This window comes from Pelodiscus sinensis, chromosome 15 (assembly GCF_049634645.1).
Source record: "Pelodiscus sinensis isolate JC-2024 chromosome 15, ASM4963464v1, whole genome shotgun sequence".
Classification (NCBI taxonomy): domain Eukaryota; kingdom Metazoa; phylum Chordata; order Testudines; family Trionychidae; genus Pelodiscus; species Pelodiscus sinensis.
The window spans coordinates 7,515,798-7,539,615 of record NC_134725.1 but is presented as its reverse complement, the minus strand read 5'-3'; the positions used below and the strand labels follow the sequence as shown (position 1 = coordinate 7,539,615).

At 47.1% G+C, this 23,818-nt stretch overlaps 1 protein-coding gene across 2 annotated transcripts in view; it reads right to left on the bottom strand.

Annotated features, from left to right (window-relative positions):
* LOC106732182 (radial spoke head 14 homolog) overlaps nucleotides 1-23,818 on the bottom strand; it is a 212,435-nt gene that overhangs the window by 182,669 nt on the left and 5,948 nt on the right. The window lies entirely within an intron of this gene.

Below are 23,818 nucleotides of genomic sequence, written 5' to 3'. Positions count from 1 at the left end.
CCAGCCCTCTGCCCCTTCCCGGGACCAGGCTGGCAGCTCCCAGGAACCTGCCCAGGGCTGCAAGAGGCGGGTGTCCACCTGGTCTAATGCGGACATCGTGGACCTCATCGAGGTTTGGGGGGAGGCCTCCAACGTCCACTCCCTCCGCACTAGGCACAGGAAAGTGGCCATCTAGGGCAGGAGAGCTGCCAGCCTGGCCACCCAGGAGCAGGTATGCATGAAAATCAAGGTGATCGAGTAAGACCCCAACCCTGAGCCCTGAGCTTAGAACATAAGAACATAAGAATGGCCGTACTGGGTCAGACCAAAGGTCCATCTAGCCCAGTAGCCTGTCTGCCGACAGCGGCCAAAAGTAGGTACTCTGGAGGGGATGGACCGAAGACAATGACCAAGCCATTTGTCTCGTGCCATCCATCTCCAGCCTTCCAAAACTGAGGCCAGGGACACCATTTCTACCCCCTGGCTAATAGCACTGCATGGACCCAACCCCCATGAATTTATCTCACTTCTCTTTAAACTCTGTTATAGTTCTAGCCTTCACAGCCTCCTGCAGCAAGGAGTTCCACAGGATGACTATTTGCTTTGTGAAGAACAACTTTCTGTTATTAGTTTCAAGCCTGCTACCCATTCATTTCATTTGGTGTCCTCTAGTCCTTCTATTATGGGAACTAATGACAAACTTTTCTATATGCACCCTCTCCACACCACCCATGCTTTTATAGACCTCTATCATATCCTCCCTCAGTCTCCTATTTTCTAAGCTGAAAAGTCCCAGTCTCTTTAGCCTCTCTTCATATGGGACCTCCTCGGGGTGGAAGCTCTCCTGCAGCCCCCAGATTGACCCCTCCCCCCCTCCAGATGGCAGCCTGTGGCAAGTGCAGCTGGTCTGATGTCCGAGTGCTGTGATGTGCCGAGTGTGGGCACTCAGGGCACTCCAAGCCAGGACTGCTTTGCTGTCCCTCATCAAGTTAGACAAGCAGGGAACCCTGAGAACTGTCTGTCCGGGGTGGGGGTTGGGTCCCTTTAAGCACAGCCCTTGACTAGCCTGAGGCAGCAGCCCCACACAGTAAGTCCTAATCTGATGCACTGCCGGCAATGCTTCCGGCCACCCTTAACTTTGGTTCAGGGTCCACTCAATGTGGACGCGCTAGTTCGAATTAGCAAAATGCTAATTCGAACTAGTTTTTAGGTCTAGATGCACTAGTTTGAATTAGCTTAGTTCGAATTAACTAATTCGAATTAAGTTAGTTCGAATTAGTGCTGTAGTGTAGACATACCCACACAGATCTCAATGGTTCAGGAACCGAATTAGTAATCAATGCTATCTAAAAGAGCCACAGTAGTATGAATTCATTGTTTTGATTACTACAGTACTATATATTCATATTTTAATAGTACAATGGAGACATTTTTTATTTTTCTATTTATTATATATATTCTATCATCAAAATGCCTAACCAAGTATTATTTTATCAACTTCAATTGGTTAATAACATAGAAAAAACATCTTGATTTGTTAATTACTTAGACTGGGTAATAATTAAATCACATGTGCTGCAAAGAGTTGTAGGAGACACATAACGAGTCTGGGTATGACTATCCTAGACTTAGTCCACCTGTGAAAGCGCCTATGAAGGCATTTATTTGTCCCACACTGGTACCATTCTGCAGTCTAGATTTCCCTCCATGATGTAATCTGCTACCATCAGTAACTGGGAAAATAAAGTTGTAAAACGGTTTACACTTCCTTTGGGGTTATGTGGTTTACTGACTTGTGACCATTTCATTTCAGCACTAGTCTTCAGAATACTACCTATGGCCATTCAAGTTTGACAAAACAACTGAAGGAATCAGAAGTAAGTAATGCTCTTAAATGCAGCAGAACGGACATCTGGAAATGATAATAAAGGAAATGTACGGAAGGACAAGAGAAATTTGGGAGAAAAGATTCCTTAATTTTTTAAACAGTCTTTTAATTGGGCAGGTCTTTGAACAGCAGCATCACAGGCAGTGGCAATGGGGCAGCTCAGCCCTCAGGCACTGGTTACATCTATCTCATTCACTGGAGCACTGTGACTAGTCTGAGGGGAGAAGAGAAAAGGTGAGGCACTGTGGTTCGCTTCAATAGCTTACTCGGCCCCAGAATAAACAGTTTTACACAAGTTTAATTCATCTTTCTTTCCATATATTCAATGCTTGTTTCTTAAACGGTTGCTTTTTATTGTTAAATCCTGTGATTCAGAGAAAATATCTGTTCAGGAAAACCAAATAATGTCCTTGATCTTTGTGTTATGAATAACTTCTGTGGTGTCTTTTATCTGAAGATTCAAGGCTTTTTATAAACTTTAATTAATTCATCTTAGCACACAATTGTAGTAGAGAAATATTATTATCCCCAATGTATAAAAAACAAACCTGAGGCACGAAGAGATTGATGGACTTGTCAAAGACAACACAGGAAACCCATGCCAAGGACTGGAGTTGGACAAAAGTGCCTAAATTGGGATGGGCAATAATTCTTGTGGGGTGGGGGAGCATTTCACCATTTTGGTAGTGGTTCCTGGGCCAGCTCTGCCCCTGGAAGGCGCAGGGCATCAGGAGAAAGGGGTGGGGCCTAGGCAGAAGGGACAGTTCCCTCTAGGCACCATGTAGAGAGGGAGAAGGGGGGTGCGGAGACTTTGCATGCTCCCCCATGGAGCCTGGGAGCACACAAAATCTCTCAGCCCCTACCCTGCCAAGGGTGCCCTGAGGAAACTACCAGCCATTTTGAACAGCTGGCAGTTCACTCTGGTGCTGAGCACCCTGGGAGGAGAAGGAGACTTTGTGTTCACTCCCACCCCAATGGCCGATTTTGAAAGGCTAGCGGTTTCCTCTGGTGCCGCACACCCCCAGCAAGGCGAGGAGATTTTGCACACTCCCCCATCACCAAGGCCCCACTGGCCGGGGGAGGGGGCATGATAGGGTGGACCGCAGGCAAGATCAAAAGGGTTGGCGAGCTGGCCATAGCTTGCCCACCCCAGGCCTAACTCCTACTTCTTACGCTCAAGACTATATTTCCATTCATGTCTTCATCCAACTCAAACATTTGGCATAAAGATTTATGAGACTGAGAAAACAGCCCCTTGGATCCAAATTGTACTTTTTTGGGTAATTTATAATGCATTCTTTTCTCTGAGTGAATTAGTTTTGCTGAGAATAACTCTTATTATTATTTTTAGATTTTTGAACATAGCTAGTGTAAGGAATTCATCTGCAATACACTTCTATTAAATCTAAGGAAAAAATTTTGTTCTTGTTAGATTATATTTTTCCCATAATCCAGCTCTCCTCCTCTTTCCTGTTTCACAATTTTTTCTTTTCCTGGTTCTTCAGATATGGTGGAGTCACAGTGTTTTCCCTGACGTTGATAAATCATGCAATTAAATATGCATCTGTTTCTTAGTCTTCTGGTTCATCAGTGATGCAGTATACTGCCACCTGGAAGCAACAAGTCCAGTAATACACCTGGGATTTCATTTCATCTAGACAAAAAATAACATTCACAGAATAGATGTTCCAACTGTTGAAATGAAGGTGCCATCTGTCCTCTTTCAGGAGAGGCAGAGCGCAGTGGGGAAAATGGCACGAGCCATGACACAGCTATCGGCTCTTACTACTTTTAAAAAGCAGAGGTGTAGTATCTAGGACTGGGCGAGAGCCAGGACTCAGTTGTACCAGCTTGTTCCTGGTCTCAGACTGCTGCAGCTCTGGTTTATAAATGAGGTAAGAGCCTGGCAGTTTTTACTACATTTAGAAAGCAGAGACGCCGTGAACCCCCTTATCAACTAATTGAGTATGCTCTAAATCAAGTTAGCGCAGGGAACCTGCCTCGAACTAAGTAAGTTTGAGGCTTTCCTGTAGTGTGGACACACTATTTTGAAATAGTTATTTCAGGAGCTATTATTTCAAGATAAGTTATTTCAAAATAATTTCCTAGTGTAGACATGCCCTTAGAGACTAACAAATATATATATATATGTCTATGTAGCACTTTAAAGACTAACAAGATGGTTTATTAGATGATGAGCTTTCGTGGGCCAGACCCACTTCCTCAGATCAAATAGTGGAAGAAAGTAGTCACAACCATATATACCAAAGGATACAATTAACAAAATGAACACATATGAAAAGAACAAATCACATTTCAGAACAGAAGGGGGATGCAGGGGGGGGAGAAGGAAGGTAAACTCACAGACATTTACAGTGCTACATAGTCCTGTATTTTGGTTCAGCTACACCAGACTAACACGGCTACATTTCTCTTAATATATATATGTAGTATTATGAGCTTTTGTGGGCAAAACACACTTCTACATATATTTTGTTAGTCTCTAAGGTGCTACAGGACTACTCGGTTTTTAAAATGACAGACTAACAGGATACCCCTCTGAGACTTTTAAGAAAGCATACACTTTTTGGTGAACAGTCTTGTCTTCTTCCTTCTGTTCCTTTGGCAAGGAATCTGAGTCTCATATATTTTAAGGTCAGAAGAGATTACTGTGATCATCTTGTGTGTGTAGTACAGGCCATAGAAATTCCCAAAATAATTCCTAAAGTAAATCTTTAAACAAAAACTTCCAATCTGGATTTTAAAATTGCCAATGATGGAGAACCCACCATAACCCTTGGAAAATTGGTAATTACAATCTCAGTTTAAAATATGTGCATAATTTCCAGTTTGTATTTGTCTATCTTCAACTTCCAGCTATTGGATTACATTATAGCTTTCACCGTTGGGGTATGGCTAGACTGCAGGGGGGGTTCGGGATACCAGAGGTATCCCAAAAAACTCCACCGCATCCAGCGAACATGTTTGCTCCTCCACTTTTTTGTGTGAAAGCAAACACTCTTTTGGAAGCCCCTGTATTCCTCGTTCCACGAGGAAGAAGGGGGCTTTTTCAAAAGAGGGTTTTTTTTTTTTTTTAAATATGGCCCAGTCTAGACGGGCCAAATTTCGGAAAAGCCTCTTCTAACAAAAGTATCAGAAAAAGACAGGCAAAATGCATTCTGAGACATGCATATATTTTTCCAATAGATCCTCGCATCTAGACAAACCCTTTGAAGAGACCATAATTAAATACTTATTCCCCATGTAGCTTCTTATAGACTATAATCAAGTCATCCCTTATCATTTTCTTTGTTAAGCTAAAGAGCCTGAGCTCCTTGAGTCTATCACTATAAGGTATGTTTTCTAATGTTAAATCATTCTCATAGCGCTTCCCTGAACCCACTCCAATTTATCAACATCCTTTTTGAATTATAGACACCCGGACAGGGCACAGTAGTCCAGCAGTGGTTGTACCAATGCCATACACAAAGGTAAAATAATCTCTCTGCTCTTACTTGAGAATTCTGGCGTTTGTGTTCATCTCATATCTACCAAGACTCCCAAATATTTTTCAGAATCACTACTTCACAGACTGGAGGTCCCACTATCCAGTTAAGTATGGCCTACATTTTTAGTTCCTGCATATATAAATTTACATTTAGCAGTGATAAAACATGAATTGTTTGTTTGTATCCAACATACCAAGTAATCCAGATTGCACTGTATCAGTGATTTGTCCTCTTTATTATTTTTCACTAGCAGACATACCCGGCATTACTCGGGTTCTTCAGGGCAAGGAGCTAGAAGTGGGGGGGAGGTATGCAGGACTCAGGGTAGGGCTTTGGGGTTCTGTGGAGGAAGTGCAGGAGGCTTGTGGAGTACAAGAGTGAGAGTTTGGGGGTAAGGAGAGTCTCAGAGTAGTGGGACCCATCTGACACAACCTTTTCTCTTCTCCCAGGCAAGGGTACTTTCTCTCCTCCAGCAACCCCCAGCTGCCAGTGGCCTATTTTCTCCCCTCCCCACCCTCCATCCTCCTCTCCAGCCACCACGGGCCTTTCCTCTCTTCCCCCAACAACTTCCCCAGCCATTAGGAGCTGCGGCCAAGGGAGAGAGAGAAACAACTGCCTTGGGCTGTGGCCAAGGGCTGGGCAGGGGAAATGGTTTGGGATGGGGGGCTACTTATCTGGTGCGCTGGCAGGCAAGATGACGGAGCCCCAGCCCTGCTGGCCACTCTCTTGGTGGTGCGGCTGCCTGCAGAAGCCACTCTCATATCATGTCCCTCTGAACAGCTGCCCCTTTCTTTGAATGTTATAGAAAATAGTTCTTTTCCTGGGGCTTCCATTTGTTCTGGCACAGCCTAACCCTTGCTTTACATAAGGAGAAGAGAAAGTTGCATACCAAATTAGACCATCCTAGCTCTTACTGTTTAGGTGGAGTTCTTGAACAAACAGACTCTCATACAGACACTTAGACAGACAGACTCTAAAATATAGCTATAGATTTCTCCAATTTTTATGTTATCTACAAATTTATCTTGTGTTATGGGAAGGAGTAAAAAACTTTTTCTTATTTACTTTCTCCACACCAGTCATGATTTTTTAGAGCTCTATCATATCCCCACTAACAGATGTATGTAAATTAATAATATACTGGGAGGAAAAAGAGGAACTTTTTAACATTCACTAGCACTGGAGGGTATGTCTACCCTTGCACCCTCTTTCGAGAGAAGGATGCAAATGAAGACATTCGAAATTGCAAATGAAGCCGGGATTTAAATATCCCGTGCTTCATTTGCATATTTGCGTTATGGCGCTATTTCGAAATGGCTCTATTCTGAAATAACAGATGCTGTTAAGAGATGCAGTTATTTCAAGAGAAAACCCTTCTCTCGAAATAACCCTTATTCCTCATACAATGAGGTTTACCAGTTAATTTCGAGAGAAGGGTTTTCTTTCAAAATAACCATGTCTTAAAAGTGTCAGTTATTTTGAAATAGTGCTATTTCGAAATAGCACCATAACGCGAATATGCAAATGAAGCACGGGATAGTTAAATCCCTGCTTCATTTGCAATTTCAAATGTCTTCATTTGCATCCCTCTCTCAGAAGAGGGTGCAAGTATAGACATACCCTGAAAGATTAATCACATACTGCCACTTACTGATAAGAAACTGAGACCTCATAATAATGTGCCAGAATATGCTAACAGTAGACTACCTCTGTAACTTGGAGAGAAAAAGTAAGTTTCAGGTGGATCAGCCAAGCAAACATTAAATACAATGAGTCAAGATGAAGGAACAGAGATAAGGATAATACTGGAAAAGGAAATGAGCCAGCAAGGGAGTGGTTGGCTATCAGGTCAGAGAAACAGGGTGGAAAGAGTTCATGCAGAGTTTTGAAAACTAGCAGTTCATTTCTTAATAGGATTCAGATATGGACAGGAAGTCAATGAAAGTGAGAACTTATGGGTTTGATATAATCTTATTTCCTGAAGGAAGGAAGGAAGGAAGGAAGAAAGCAGTCATACTAGGGCATTCTGAACTCCCTGAAATTTATACTACAGCGATTCAGGAAAACTATAAAAGACAGACATGCAATAATCAAGATGTGAAGTGATAAAAGCATGAATGAGAATTTCAGCAGAGATCAAATTAAAGACAAATTCTTGCAATATTCCAGAGGAGATTATGGACAGGGTAATTTAGAGGTAAAAGAGCTATGGGAGAAAAAAGTAAGTTCAGGATCAAAGCTGACATGAGGTAAGAAGCAGAACATCTGAATTAACTCTGCTAAAACAGTGGGTTTGTATGTATTATCTGTCTAAGAATTTATTTAATTCACCAAATGGAAAATACCAGTGTTTTAGGGGCTAGAGAGAACAATAGCAGAGTTGTAGACATGGGACATCAAAGGGCTAGATTCCTCTAAGCTGTCTGCATCAATGTATTCCTTATACAGTAAACTTACGATAATGCGGCACCTTTAGGACCCAGGGGGTGCCGGATTATCAGATATGCCGGACTATCAGAAGGGGGGGCTATGAGCGGTCTGGAGTGGGGTGGGAGGGGATGCCACCCCAGGCCCCTCATAGCCCCCCCCCCCTTACAATAGTCCGACTCTGCCCCAGGCGTCCCTGATTCTGCCGCTGCTGGTCAGTTTCAGCAGCAGCTGAATCGGGGATGCCTGCAATAGAGCAGCTGGGGTGCTGCCGGGTTGGTCCTGCAGCGCTGAGGGGAGGCGCTACGGCACCAACACAGCAGCACTCCAGCTGCTCTTGGGGACGCCTGGGACAGAGCAGCTGGGGTACTGCCCAGTTGGTCCTGTAGCGCTGCCCTCGAGGCTGCCGGACCAACCCGGCAGCACCCCAGCTGCTCTTGGGGACGCCTGGGGCAGAGCAGCTGGAGTGCTGCCGGGTTGGTCCCGTAGCGCCGAGGGGTGGCGCTACAAGACCAACCCCGCAGCACCCCAGCTGCTCTACCCCAGGGGTCCCCGATTCAGCCGCTGTTGAAACAGAACAGCGGCTGATTCCAGGAAGCCGGGGCAGAGCTGTTCTGCCCCGGGCTTCCTGGAATCAGCCACTGATCTGTTTCAGCAGCGGCTGACTTGGGGACCCCTGGGGCAGAGCAGCTGGGGTGCTGCCGGGTTGGTCCCGCAGTGCCGAGGGGCGGCGCTACGGGACCAACCCGGCAGCACTCCAGCTGCTTTGCCCCAGGCATCGGGATTCAGCCGCTGCTGAAACTGACCAGCAGCGTCAGTTTCACCAGCTGGCTGAATCTGGACGCCTGAGGGAGCCCCATAGAGGTTGGTATTTTTCTTTCTTTTTTTTTTTTCTCTCTCTTCTCCCCTTCAGGCTTCCAGATGCAATTCACACAACATCTGAGGAGTCTCTCAGGAGGAAGACTGTATGGATAGAGACCAACTGTTATGACATTTCTGGTTGGCAGTACCAAGTGGAGTGCCCCAAGGGACATTTCTAGGGATGGTTTTGTTCAACATTTTTATGAATGACCTGGATGAGAGGATGGATTGCACCCTCAGCAAGTTTGCGGGTGACACTAAGCTAGGGGGAGAGGTAGATACGCTGGAGAGTAGGGATGAAGTCCAGAGTGACCTAGACAAATTGGAGGTTTGGGCCAAAAGAAATGTCATGAGGTTCAAAGGACAAATGCAGAGTCCTGCACTTGGGACAGAAGAATCCCAAGCACTGCTACGCATTGGGGACCTACTGGCTAAGCAAGCAATTCAGAAGAAAAAGACCTGGAGATTACAGTGAATGAGAAGCTGGATATGAGTCAACAGTGTGCCCTTGTAGCCAAAACTAATGGCATGTTGGGATGCATTACGAGGAGCACTGCCAGCAGATCTAAGAAAGTGAATATTCCCCTTTATTCAACACTCGTGACGCCGCATCTGGAGTATTTGCATCCAATGATGGGCTTCCTCATTACAAAAAGGTTGTTGGACGCATTGGAGAAAGTCCAGCAGAAGGCAACAAAAATGATTAGGGGGCTGGAGCACATGACTTATGAGGAAAGGCCGAGGGATTTGAGCTTATTTAGTCTACAGAAGAGAAGAGTGAGGGGGGATTTGATAGTAGCCTTCAACTACTTGAAAGAAGGTTCAAAAGAGGCTGGCGAGAGGCTGTTCTCAGTGGGGGCAGGTGGCAGAACGAGGAGCAATGGGCTCAAGTTACAGTGGGAGAGGTCCAGGTTGGATATTAGGAAAAACTATTTCCCGAGGAGGGTGGTGAAGTACTGGGATGGGTTCCCTAGGGAGGAGGTGGACTCTCCATCCCTAGAGGTTTTTATGTTCCGGCTTGATAAAGCCTTGGCTGGGATGATTGGGTTGAGGTTGGTCCTGCTTTGGGAAGGGGACTGGACTCAGTGCCTCCTGTGGCCTCTTCAAACCCAACGATTCTGTGATTCTATGATTCTAATTAATAAAAGGTTGCAGTATGTGGCTCCTACTTATAGGGTCCCTAGGTCGGAGCCTCCAGCAATGAGTGAGATCAGGTCTTCCTAGCACCAGCCACTGGGAGGAAGTGGTTACACCCTAAGGAAGAGAATTAGAACTGTGGCAGCCCAGGGAAGGGACCTGCACTGGGACTGACTCGGTGAGGAGCTCTGATCAGTGAACTGAGCCCAAGAAAAATGGTTCAGCAGAAAGGCTGGGCTCAATGAGGCCTCAAGCAGAGGCAAGGAGTCCCCAAGCCCTGGTCTACACTAGGGAACTATTTCAAAATAGCCCTCCTTATTTTGAAATCTGTACTCCTGCTTTCCTTGGGGAAAAATGCTTATTTCAAAATTGTTATTTCAAAATAGTGTTAGTGAGCACACTGCGCTGCTGCTAATTCAAAATAATTGGCCTCCGGAAGCCACTCACAGCTGCACTTGCGGACACTCAGGTCACTCCTGCAAGCTCCACTGCTCCCCTTCTCCTGCGGAGCTTAAAACAGCAGGCTGCTGAAGAAGAGCTTGTGGCATGTAGCCAGCTTGGCAAGCCTCATGCCATACAGCAACAGCTGACGGAACCATGGCAGACCCCAGCACTCCTGCCGCTCCCTCAGCTGCCACTGGCCAGGAACACAGGAGAGCACTGGCCTGGACTGGTGAGGAGATACTGGACCTCACTGAGGTCTGGGGCAAGGAGATCAACCTCCAGGATTTCTGCACCAGAAAGCACAATGCCAGTGTGTATGGTCAAATGGCCACCAACCTGGCCAACAAAGGCCATACCCAGACCCTTAACCAGCTATGGATGAAAATAAAAGAGCTCTGCCAGGCCTACAACAAGGCCAGAGAGCAGAGAGAACACTGGGGCGGCACCACACACGTGCCGCTAGTATGAGCGGCTCAATGCCATCCAGGGAGGAGGGAAGCAGTCACCTTCCCCCTGTCATCCTTGAGTCCGGCCAGAACACTCCCAGTGTCATCCTCTAAAAGGGTGGGCTTGCAGAGGAGAAGGAGAAGATAGAGGAGGAGGCCAGCCAAGCTACCATACCTGCCAGCCAGGACATGCTCCACACCCTAAAGCTGTCCTCTCCTCTCAAGATGTCTCCCAGGCATCGGATGAAACCTAGGAAGGCACTTCAGGTGAGTTCTATAACTTTCCCTGTATGCATGCAGGGGCAGGTGCTGGGCTGCAAGGGGCTGCATGCTCCTCACTTGGCCTACTCAGCCTGGAGATCACACAATAGCCTGTGCACATGAAGTGACAGTCCAGAGCACTCATCCCCATGATGCTCTCACATAGGAAGGTTCCTTATTCCAGCCTCTGTGGAGGGATACCTTTCCATGACAAGCAACCACTAATGAGACTGGGGTCACAGAACCACACAGCAGAGCCGCACATGATACAGGGTCATGCCTGCACTCGGGCAGCATTTGCTCCTGGTAAAGTGCAGCAATACGGAGGAAACCAATCCATTGAAAGGGAACCTGCTGGGGAGAGGAAGAGGAAGCGAATCCAGTACCACTTTCTCCAGTAAGCAGCTTCTGCTACTCACACATACCCCCAACCCCCTCCTCTCCTCCCGTGGGTAGATATAGAAGTGTTCTCTCTGCAAGACACCACCAGTGCTGGACCCAGTGTGTGCAGGACATGGAAGGAAGCCAAGACACCCTATCCCCCTATCCAGACTGCAGGCTCCTAGCCTGGCTGGCACCTTCCCATGTCTGTTTGTCCTCAGGCCATGGGTGTGGTGATGCTCCGCTGGGATGTCTGCCCCTGCAGGAAAGTTCCTGCTGTCTAGGCAACATATGCCCTTGCTCGAAGCACACTGCCATCATCTGAACTGAGACCTTCGGTGTCAGCTCAAAGATTAAAGCTTTGCTTCATACACAGTGTCTCCTGGGATGACTGCCCTTGTAGCCTTTCTTCCCAGCTGGGCCAGCTGCAAGCATGGCACATCCCCCACCTCCCATACCATCCTTCCAACGCTGCAGTATCTGCAGGAGGAAACACACCCAGGAAGACCTCATGAGGGAGCAGATGGCCTGCTTCCAGTCCCTTGTCCAGAGGCTTGACAAGGAGCACCAGGAGAAGACCACTGACCAGGAGGAGCACCCAACTGAGTGGGAGCAGCAAAAGATGGCCTGGCATCAGCTGGCATACCAGCACAAAGCCATGTGCTCCTCCATCATCTTGTGATGGAATGCATGGCCTCATGCATGGAGCGGGGCCACCAGCCACCCCCACTCATCCCATCCCCGTGGCTTCCCCTCCTACCTTTCCTAAGGTCCGCAGGAGCCCCAGATCACAGGGTGATGGGACCTCTCGGGCAGCCGAAGCCTCTCGAAATACCCGAGGCAGGCACCAGTCTCAGCACCATTCTTGAGACCCCCTTCTCCTTCTCTTCCTTCCCCCATTCCAGGTTCTTTCCCCAGTCATTCCCAAAATAGTCTTGTTTTTTCAGTAAGTAAGGCTGTTTTATTTGTTCTGCAAGACAGGAAGTAAGGTGGGAAGGGAGGGCAGCGGAAAGACAGGGGGGGAGGAAAGGCGCACAAGGGAATGCAGGGGACTCCTTGTGGAAAGGCATGGGGGAGTGTCTCACAGCTGGCCTTGGCCGAAACTATCCCTCGAGGCCTCCCTGCTGTGCACAGCCCCTTGATGTGCTCTCCATATGGCACTGGTGTCCAGCTGCTTGTATACTCTGGCCAGCTGTTCAGCTTCAGCCCCCAACTCTGACAGAAAAGTCTCCTCTCACACAGGTTGTGGACACACAACAGGCCGCTGCCATGAAGGGGATGTTGCACTCACTGAAGTACAGGAGGGTCATGAAACTCCTGAACCTCCCTTTTAAACAGCTGAATACACACTCGTGACCATGCAGCACCTACTCAGCCTGGCACTGAAGTGCTCCTTTGTGGGGTCCATGCTGCCCATGTTGGACCTCATGAGCCAGGGGGGCAAGAAGTAGGCTGCATCGTCCACGATGACAATGGGCATGTCCACCTCCCCAACTCTGATCATGCGGTCAGGGAAAAAACTGCAGTGTGCATCTTTTGGCACAAGCAGAAGTTCTGGAAGATGCACATATCGTGCATGTTACCTGACCAGCCAACACTGATGTCAGTGAAGTGTCCCTTGTGGTCCACAAGGGCCTGCAGCACATGTAGTGCTGTTCCTATTCACGTAGTCTGAGGCATGGTGGTTGGTGGCTAGGAGGGGGATGTGAGTACCATCTATGGCCACCTGCAGTTGGGAAAGTCCATGGCAGCAAAGCTGTTGAAGATGCGGTCGATGTTTCCCAGAGTGATGACACTCTGTAGCATCACGTGGTTTATTGCCTTGGCTACTTGCAGGAGCACAACCTGACTATGGATTTCCTCACACCAAACAGGTTCCCAACAGAGCTGTATCTCTCCAGCGTGGTGAGGTTCCACAGGGTGATGGCAACGCATTCTGCACAGGGATGTTGGGTTGTAGTCAGGTGTCCTGTCACCTCAGGGCAGGGGTGGGCCACTTGCAGAGCTCCAAGAAGGCAGACTTCCACATGCAGAAGTTCTGGAGCCACTGCTGGTCATCTCATCACTGCAGCATGATGCGGTCCCCCTAGTTTGAACTGGTTTCCCTCCACCAGAAGCAGTGTTCAATGGTCTCCAGTGGACTGAGAGGCATTGCAGCAGCAGATGTGCCAGGACCTGAGTGAAGAGGGCCTGCGGTCTGGGCTGGTTGTCGTCTGCAGGAGCAGCATGTGGGCAGTCTGGACGAACTGAGCAATGAGGTACAGCACAAGGCCTGTGAGACTGGCACAGCTTTAAGCAGTTCCACCTCCATGTTGTAAGTGCTATGGGATCCGGAAGGGCAACCGAAGCACACTGGGTCTGTTTGGTGTCCCGTGAAGGGGAAGGCAGTGGAGGAGTGGCCTGTGAGACACAGCCATAGAGAGGAGCCCCTGAAAGTACATGTCGCAGCTTGTCTAACCAAGCAGTCACAGGAAGTGACCGCCCTTCTGGTGCCCTCCGCAGAGTGCTTCCGGGGCTCTAACTCTGAGGCAGGCTCCAATCAGTGTGGATGTGACATTTCAAAACAATTCTGAGTAATTTCAATGCTCCCCTGTAGTAAGGACATGTGATTTGGATTTTGTTATTTTGGGAGCTACTATTTCTATTTTACTTATTTCAAAATTATTTCCTAGTGTAGACATGCCCGAGAGAAGATCTCTAGGTGCTGCTCAGTATCGGAGTACCTTGCAAACTAGATAGACCAACTGGGGCTCCATGCTGAGTTCTGTTGGAATGATTAAAAACTGAGTCCAGGAAGGGCTACAGGAAGACGCACCACCTGAGGGGTTACTGTAGTGGGCCTCAGCCCAGGGAAGTCTGCATGTTGATTCCAATGCAGAGGATATTGCAACAGGCCATGTTAGAAGACTGATCCCAATTAGGGTTGCCAGATGGTTTCACAAAAATACTGAACAGTCCCTTTCTCCCCTCCTCCCTTCCCCACCAAAAAAAAAGAACGCCAGGAAAAAAATCTGTTGAGAAAAAAAAAAGGGGGAGGGAAGACCAAAGTTGTTAAAGGCGCTGTGCCTTTACATGACCCTGTGCTCCTCACTCCCCCGCCAGACGCAGCAGGGGAAAATTGTCCCCACCAGGGAAACAGGAAATACCAGACATTTCACATGTCCGGTATTTTCTGTTTTTTTTACCGGATGGGGGACCCAAATAACAGACAGTCCGGGCGAAAACCAGACACCTGGCAATCCTAATCCCAAAGATTACTGCAAGACTATTCACCAAAAGAGGTTTGTTTCACACATACTCTGTGTGCGACCTGGTTGGAAGGTTGTGTCACTGAAGATTTGCCTGATAAGCACAGCAGCTGACGGGGGGGGGGGGGGGGGGGACCAAGAGAGGCAAAAAAATTGTAAGTGCACACTCACTTGACAAAGAGACAATTCTAAGAGGTGAGCTATTTTTCACTCATACAAAATATCTGTAGCTCCTCTATCTTATTTCCATACCTGCCAATTGTTCCCATCTACTCTCTTCCTTCTCTTTTGAGAACTTCAGTATTTTTCACTATAACCAGTCAAAATGTATTGAATATTTGATTTTTTTAAATCTGCTTCACAATTTCAATAATGGTCCAGTTATTACCAGGATACACACTTATTGTGCATTTTGTTTTATGAGGAATTTATGAATAGTAATTTTTTATGCTTTGGCACCACCAAGAGACAATTTTGCTTATTACCACATTTAATTGCTAGATAGATTTAGATGCTCTAATAAAATCCAAAGATGTATGCTGTAACCCTTAGTCTTTGATCTCTATAAATTCAGCTGAAGAAAAATAGTTTGTTTTGAATTGGTAGTGCCCCTAGAAAAAAAACATTATTTTCCAAGTAGATGCTACTGTTGTGTACCATTTGTAAAACTTTGCGCATAAAATGAAAACCACACCTCGACATTTCATCAGCTAACTAGACACACATGACAACAAATGAAAACACTAAACAAAAAAGCAGCATGAAGGATACAGCTAAAACACAGAGGGTATGTCTACACTAGCCCCCTAGTTTGAACTAGGGAGGCTAATGTAGGCATTCAAAGTTGCAAATGAAGCCCTGGATTTAAATATCCTGGGCTTTATTTGCATCTTCCCATTTGGGTGCCATTTTTAAATCCCCTTAGTCCGAACTAACTGCCCGCAGCTACACGCGGCAGTCAAACATTAACTCAAACTACATCCTTAGTTCGAGTTAACTGTTACACCTCATTCCACGAGGTGTAATGAAAACTAGGGGTCACCAAATGAAATTAATAGGCAGCAGGCTGAAAAGAAACAAAAGGAAGTTTTTCTTTACTCAGCACACAGTCAACCTATGGAACTCCTTGCCAGAGGATGTGGTGAAGGCTAGGACTTTAATAGGGTTCAGAAAAGAGCTAGATAGATTCATGAAGGTTAGGTCCATCAATGGCTATTAGCCATGATGGGGAGGGGTGGTGTCCTTAGCCTCTGTTTGTATGTAAATGGGTATCAGGTAAGGGATCATGTGAAGATTACCTGTTATGTTCCCTCTCTCTGGGGCAGCTGGTATTGGCCACTGTTGGCAGACAGGATACTGGGCTAGATGGACCGTTGTCTGACCCAGTGTAGTTGTTCTTATGTACTGAGCACCCTTAAATCCAATTGACTTGAATGGGGGTTGTGATCTGGCTCACTTATATTAATGGAATCCTACATCAAAGCCTAATGATTATAGTTTAAATGTCACCTATTAACTATATGACTGAAAGCAAACATGATTCTGGGCTGCATTAACAGGAGTGTTGTGAGCAAGACACAAGATGTCATTCTTCTGCTCTACTCTGCACTGATGAGGTCTCAACTGGAGTATTGTGTCCAGTTCTGGGCACCACATTTCAAGAAAGATGTGGACAAATTGGAGAAGGTCCAGAAAAGAGCAACAAAAATGATGCAAGGTCTAGAGAACGTGAGCTATAAGGGAAGACTGAAACCATTGGGCTTGTTTAGTTTAGAAAAGAGAAGACAGAAAGGGGTGGTTAAACACAGGAATAATTTGCATAGGGAGATGGTGGAATCTCCATCACTGGAGATATTTAAGAGAAGGTTAGGCAGACATCTATCAGGGATAATCTAGACCAGTGTTTCCCAATTTTATTTGGCTGAGGAACCCTTTTCAGCTTTTCAAAATTTCAAGGAACCCCTAGGTTTGTCAATCAAAAACAAAAAAGGGGGGTGGGGATGGGGGAGGAGAGAGGGACCCACTAATTCATGACCCAAGACCCCCCCCCCATCTCCGTTCTGTGAGGCCTCATCCGCTCTGTTCCCCTCCTCTCCATCACTTGCTATACCCAGCCCTTACACTTGTCTCAAACTAGTGAGTGAGGTGTGGGGTGGGAATGAGGGATTTGGGTGTGGGAAGGGGTGAGAAGTACAAGCTCTGGGAGGGAATTTGGATGCAGGAGAAAGGGCTGTTGACTCAGGGAGGGGCCTCTAGGCTGGGGAGTGTTGGGCTCAGGTGGAAGGTTGGGGTGCTGAGCAAGCCAGGGCCTGTGGATATGAGGGTGCAGGAGTTTGGGCTGGATATGTGAGGGACTCAGGACAAGAAGTTTGTGAGTATGATGGGCTCAGGACACAGATTTGTGATGTGTGGATGGTGGAGGAATGTTGTGGCAGAAGACTGAGGATGTGGGGATGCAGGAGTTTGGGGATGTAAGAGGCTCAGGACGGGGGTTCCAGTGTATGATAGGCTCAGATTTGGGGTCAGGTGGTGCAGGAGTGTTATGATGTTGCAGTGAAATGGGGGTTTGGTCCCAATTGGGGGCTTGTTGGCCAGGCTTCATTTTTAAATAAAATATTATGTCAAACTCAAAAGGTTTTAGCATTGTCTTTATTTATGAGAGGGGTGAGGAACCTGTTTTGAGTCAAAGGTCACTGACCCACAGAAAAGTCAGTTGGGGCCACACAAGTGAGATGCAAAAAAACAAAAAAAAGCTCCTCCAAAACCCCCCAAGCCTCACTAATGTGGTCCCAAATGTGCTGGTGGGGGTAGGGGACAGAGTGCTAGTGGGTGCTGGGGAGAGGGTGCTGCTGGGTGGAAGGATGCTGGCTCAGGTGGCAGGGTGCTGGGGCAAGGTGCTGGGACAGGCAGGTGATAGAGTGCTGGGGTCAGGGACATGGTCCTGCTGGGCACTAGGGTGACTGGCAGGGTGCTGGGACAAGGAACAGGGTGCTGCTGGGTGCTAGCGTGGATGGCAGGGTGCTAGGACTGGGGCCGGGGCCAGGGCGGTGCTGAGTCCTGGAGTGTGAGGCAAGGTGCTGGGGCCAGGGCGGTACTAGGGTGGATGGCAGGGCTGCCAAGGAGCGGGATAGGGATGGGGTGCAGGATCTGAGAGGGAGCTGGGGGGCGGAAGGGGACAAGGTCTGGGTGGTAGGTAGGGTGCAGAAGCAGGCTGGATGTAGGGTGTCTGGCTACGAGGGAGGGTGCGAGGAGGGGACTTGGGTAGGAGTTGGACCTCCCTGATCTGGCACCCTCTAGACCTGACTGGTCCCAGATGAGGAATTTTTGGACCAGGGGAGGTCATTTCAAGGCTCCTGGTCCCCCCCCTTCCCCACTAGGCTTCTTTGCACCTCTATCCCCTGCAACCGAACTAAGCTGCTCACCCCTGCTGGTTCCCTGCACTTCCCCCAAAACCATCCCTCACAATCCAAGGAAGTGCAGCACCAGTTCCCTGCAGCCCCTCACAGCCCAGCTGAGCTGCCCGTCTGTTTTGTATGCCCTCCCCCATCCACCTCAGCCCAGCTGAGCCCTGCACTGGTTCCCTGTATGCCTCCCCCACAGCACAGCTGATCCCCGTTTCCCTGCACCTCCTCCAAGCCCCACAAAACTGCTGAGCCAAGAGCCGATTCCCTGTCCCTCCCTCCCCTTGAGTCTAGCCCCGGTTCCCGGCACTTCCCTCCTCCTGCAGACAAACTGAGCTCTGAGCTCCACACACACACACACACACACACACACACACACACACACACACACACACACACACACACACACACACACACACACACACACACACACACACACACACACACACACACACACACACACACACACACCACCCCACCCCACCGCCCAGCCCAGCTCCCCAGACCTCTCCACTCTGCAACCCAGCTGAGCTCAGTTTCCTGCACCTTCCCCCAAACCATGTAGACATGCTGAGCCAGTGCTGATTCCCTGCCTCTGCCTTCCTCCCTCCCCTTGGCTGTGTCTACACTGGCACGATCTTGCGCCAAGCGGCCGCTCTTGCGCAAAAATCTGCTGCCTGTCTACACTGGCGGGGAGTTCTTGCGCAAGTACACTGACGTTCTCATGTATGAAATTAGAGTTTCTTGCGCAAGAACTACGACGCTCCCGCTCAGGAATAACCCTTTTGAGCAACTATTCTTGCGCAAGAGGCCAGTGTAGACAGGCAACATGAATTTCTTGCGCAAGAAAGCCCTATGGCTAAAATGGTCATCGGCACTTTCTTGGACAAGAGAATGTCTACACTGCCATAGATGCTCTTGTGCAAAAGCACAGCTCGCACATGGAAGAGTGGATGTGTTCTTGCACAAGAACACTTGCGCAAGATTTTCTTGCACAGGAAACAACCAGTGAAGACAGACTGAGAGTTTCCTCACATGAGCAAAATGAATTTTGTGTTGTGCACCAGTATTGAGTTCATGTGGCTTGTTTGGATGTGCCACCCAAGTTATTAATAAATATTTTTAAACCTTTACCTTTTCCCTCTGCTGCCATGTCAGCTCCCCTGGTGCCTGCTGCCCCCCGACTCCTCACCCTCCTCTGCTGTCCTGACTCCTGCTCTTCCCACTGTCCTCAGCCCTCCTGCAACCTGCCCCCCTCCACCAGCCCTTCTCTCCCCCCTGTGCCCGCTTCTCCAGTAGCCCCACTCTGATCATGTGAGCTACCCCTCCTCATCCCCTTTTCTAACACCTCCCTCTACAAACTTGCCCTACCTCTCTCCTCTGATGGTGGTCCCTCTACTAGGCAGGTGTCTGCCCAGAATCCCCTGGCACCTGCACCTTCTCTTACCCCTGCACCCTCCTGGTGCCTCCCCCTTCCCTCACTTCCCCTGCCCCCTTTGTTCCATTTTTCCCTGATGCCCATCCCTTACCACCCTCTGCCCCCATTCCCCTCATGCCCCTCTGCCCTCTCACATGACTTGCTCCAACCCAGCCTTCCTCATGCCCACCCCTTCTTTCAAGCCTTCTCCCAGCACCTCCCCTTCTCTCCTCTAGCCCCCAATGCTCTTACCCTCTCCCCTCCCAGCATCACCCTGTCCCCCTCCCACTGACACCTCCTCTCCCCTCCTGCCCTTTTCCTCATTGTCTGTGCTTGGCCCCCTGCCATTTGTCTCTCCTCCACCCCTGTCCCTTTGGTGCAGTGGTCCCCAACCACTGGAGGTTGCTGGGCGCCAGGGGGTGTGGCCGTTCGCCCGCCGGGCGCCAGAGGGCGGGGACACTTGCACGCCCGGGGCTGGCGCCCCCTCCCAAGCGCCGCGAGTCTGGGGCCGGCGCCCCCCCAAGCGCCGTGAGCCCGGGGCCGGCGCCCCCCCCAAGCACCACGAGCTAAGGGCCGGTGCCCCCCCCAAGCGCCACGAGCCCGGGGCCGGCGCCCCCCCCAAGTGCCACGTGCCCGGGGCTGGCGCCCCGCCCCCACCCCAGAGCGCGGGCGGCCAATCTGCGGCGCTCCCGGGCCAGTGCTCACCTTCAGGGAAGGTTGCGCATGGCAGGGACAGGTCCAGGGGAGAGACGCTCTGGGGCCGGGCTGGGAGGACGCACGCGCACGCGGGGTCGGGACCAGCTCCATGCTGGCTAGCCGGCTCTCTCTCTTTTTCAGAGGGGGCGGGGGAGCGCCGGATCTTCGTGGAACCCCTCGTTGTGCTCCGCGGAACCCCAGGGTTCCGCTGAGCACCAATTGGGAAACACTGATCTAGACCATAGTTTCTGAAAGTGTTTCGTGGAATCACTCTCAGAAACACATTAACTGTCTGCCCTAGTTTGTTTATTTGCCGGCGCGCGACCACAGAGCCTCATGGCTCCCATTGGTTCCGTTTCATCCTTTGCAGCCCAGGGGAGCCGCCAGTAAATAAACAAACCTGGGCGGCCAGACAGGGAACTGGACTTGATGGTCTTTTGAGGTCCCCTCCAGTTCTGGTATTCTATGATTCTATGACTTTAGCAGAAATAAACACCTAAAGTGTTTATCCTACAATCCCAAACTGCCTCTTACACCTTGCTACTGCAGAAAGAATTATTCCTTCATTAGCTGCCAAATTTCCAGCTTCCCCCACCAATTTACACATTACAATTGTAATTCTGAATTTAAAGTTCTGCATTACACTGAAAATTTAGACAGCATAAAGTAAACTAAATTTAACATCAAGGATAATATGCTAATTGTATTATTCATTTACAGTCTTTATTCACTTTCATATTCCATTAGAAAATTATCTGAAGATGCCACAGAATCTCCAGATTGCTATACTGAAGTGGCAAAGAATTCCAGAGTTTTGCCTACAGAATAAGTCAGGCTGGTCTCCAAGTACACACGGCTTAGATCATGCATGCTAAAATTAGTGTTTTCTAGGGTTACCAACAGTATGGTATTACAAGAGACATCCCTTATATGTTCATCTCTATACTACAAGATTGGGAGTTGCTAAGTGCTACAGAAAACAGCAAGAAATAGCTCTGGCAAATGTAGGTGAGTAATGCTTACAATTGATGATGATGATGATAATGATATTGAGAGGCAAGACTGAGGTGAGATGCTAAGAAAACAGACCCTTATTTTTTAAATACAAAGTTGGTAACCCTAGTGTTTGCTGAGAAAATAACTTTCTTTGACATGCACCATATGTGTCACAGTTTCATACCTAAATTACAAAAAGAGCTTGTTCAAATGTTTGGTAGTGAAATATATACAGAAAACATACAGTATAGGTTGAAATTTTGAATGCATTTTTAGTTATTTGGATTAAAAATATTTACATTGCTAATGGACACACTTCCATTCGGCTTAACTCTTCCTTCATTCCATCCCTCCTTGGTCATATGTATACAGGTTTTTGCCTATTTGATCACTGTAACTGTCCTTGTAGTATTATCTAGCCTTGAGTTGTAAAATTTACATGTCTTTTGAGGACCCCATAAAGTGTATGATGATGCTTGTCTGTGTTGCCAAGTAGATCAACAACCTATTTTGTATTTTTCACTTTGTCTTTTATAAAAAAAAATAAAGTCATGAAAATAGTGATGAATATACACTCTAAAGAAATGAAAACTACTCCACCTACATAGTTCAGATTCTGACAGGTGTATGTGGCTTGTGTTTTCCATGGATACTCCTATTGCTTCATCTTACTCTGAAACGGAGCTTAAGTCCTTGTTTATCCTAGTTGAAAGGTGGCACTCACACTCACCAGCTCCAATAAGGTTTATGACTGTGGGTAAGTCAGACATGTCTTCAAACCCACTGAAATCCTTGCCATAAAATATTCACGAATATTTTTCTAAAATGAAGATTGTAATACTGTTTACATTCAAACTTTTCTAATGGATAATCCTGCAGTAAATTCAGTAATAATAATAATTCATGCCATTTGAAAACACTTAACTTACAATATATGGCACACTATCATTATATTCTGCAGGACATTCCTGGCAGTATGGTTAAAAAACACTACATATGAAAAAGGTGTGATTTTCATAAATACTAAAGCCCTTTTTTATTGCTGTGGCAATGTAAAGTGTTTATGTAATTACATGTTAATGTCCATTTACGCTGCTGTTTGTTAGACCATCCTGCTCTGAAAAGCATCCTTGCCTTTAAGATTTCAATATACAGCCTCCTCCTGACTTACGAACCGGTTACGGACCAAGCAATTTGATGTAACTCGGTTCGTTCGTAAGTCGGACCCCACTGAGTTACATGTGACCGCGCTGTTCGTAAGCACAGATCGTGTTCGTAACTCGAGGTCTGCCATTTATGACAGCGTTGGTCGTAACTGCGAACGGTCATAAGTCAACCATTCACAACACAGGAACTGGCTGTACAGTCAGTTTTGAAGAACAGTCAGTCACAGGAAGAACAAAGGGACATTCTTGAAAATAAATGCACAAGTAATATGTTCAATTTTAGGTCTACTAGGCTTGATGGCAATTCTTAAAACCTATAATTCTGCTGTGAACCTAGTGGCATAATTTCTTCCTGTGACCTCTTCTTTTCTCATAAGTGCCTAAAAATGCTATTTAACATCCTGACTACTGAGCTAAATGAATGAGTACCCTACTAGATCAAGACATACAAAAAAAAAAAAATCACACTGCAAGCCACCTTCTCATTAAATTTAAAAGTCTACACAGAATGACTGATAGAACAGAATAATGCAGAAAAAATGTTAAATTACTGTTCTTGAAAACCCTTTCATCAGATAGATATGTGATCTTCCATTTCTATGTGGTAATCACATAGAAATTGTTGTTTATCTTTGTTTTTCTCACTGGATTGTTTGGCTATATACTGATTTATTCACCTCTGATTTCACAATGGTCTGCACTCATGTACAAGCTTTTTTCTATAGTTCAAACCTGCTCACTCACCAATCTTTAAACATTCACTCAATCTCTTTTAAGCACCACTAACATAATGACAGTTTTCCACTTGAAATTTGGAATGTTTTCACTTGTGTCTTCATATAATTATTTTAAATGAACGTTTTCCATAGATTCTGTTGTACTTCTGAGCTGACAAAGAAATCAGTATTTTTAAAAAGTGAGGAAAAAAGACTAAAAATTAGGACCAAATCTTAAGGTAAAAAGACAGAATACTTTAACTATATAAATTTTTAGTTAAGAAAACATTTTAAAAGTATAATAAATTATCACACTATTGTCAGACAGATTCTTTGTATTGAACTGCTAGGGTTAAATTCTGCACTCCACTTCCTGAAAGATGCAGCCCAAAATGGTTGGTGGCAGGGCAAAAGTGCAGTCATGTTGCACCCTATGGATTCCAATTTCAAACTGCTATAGGGTTAGACACTACAACCCAGAACCCTGATGTGCGCTCCTTCTGCCACCAATATACTCCCTAATCAGGTCTTAAGAGTTGGGTGAAGGTGACATATTTATACAAAGGATTTGCACTGCCCTCGCACTGAGGAAATTTGCCCTGAGCTTCTCACATTTCTTGTATAGCCCCTATAAACAGCCAGAATAGCATATGGGAAATAGAATGGTAAACAAAGTCAGTCCCCTATTATTAAGAGAGAGGTATCCCCTGATAGGAAAAAAAAATAAGGAATCTTTTTAGTGCAACATCATTCATCTGAATAAGAGTTTGCAAGATCAGCCCACAAAAGAAAAAAAGAACATGTTGCTATTCTCTGACACATTACAACAGAAACTCATGTTTCAA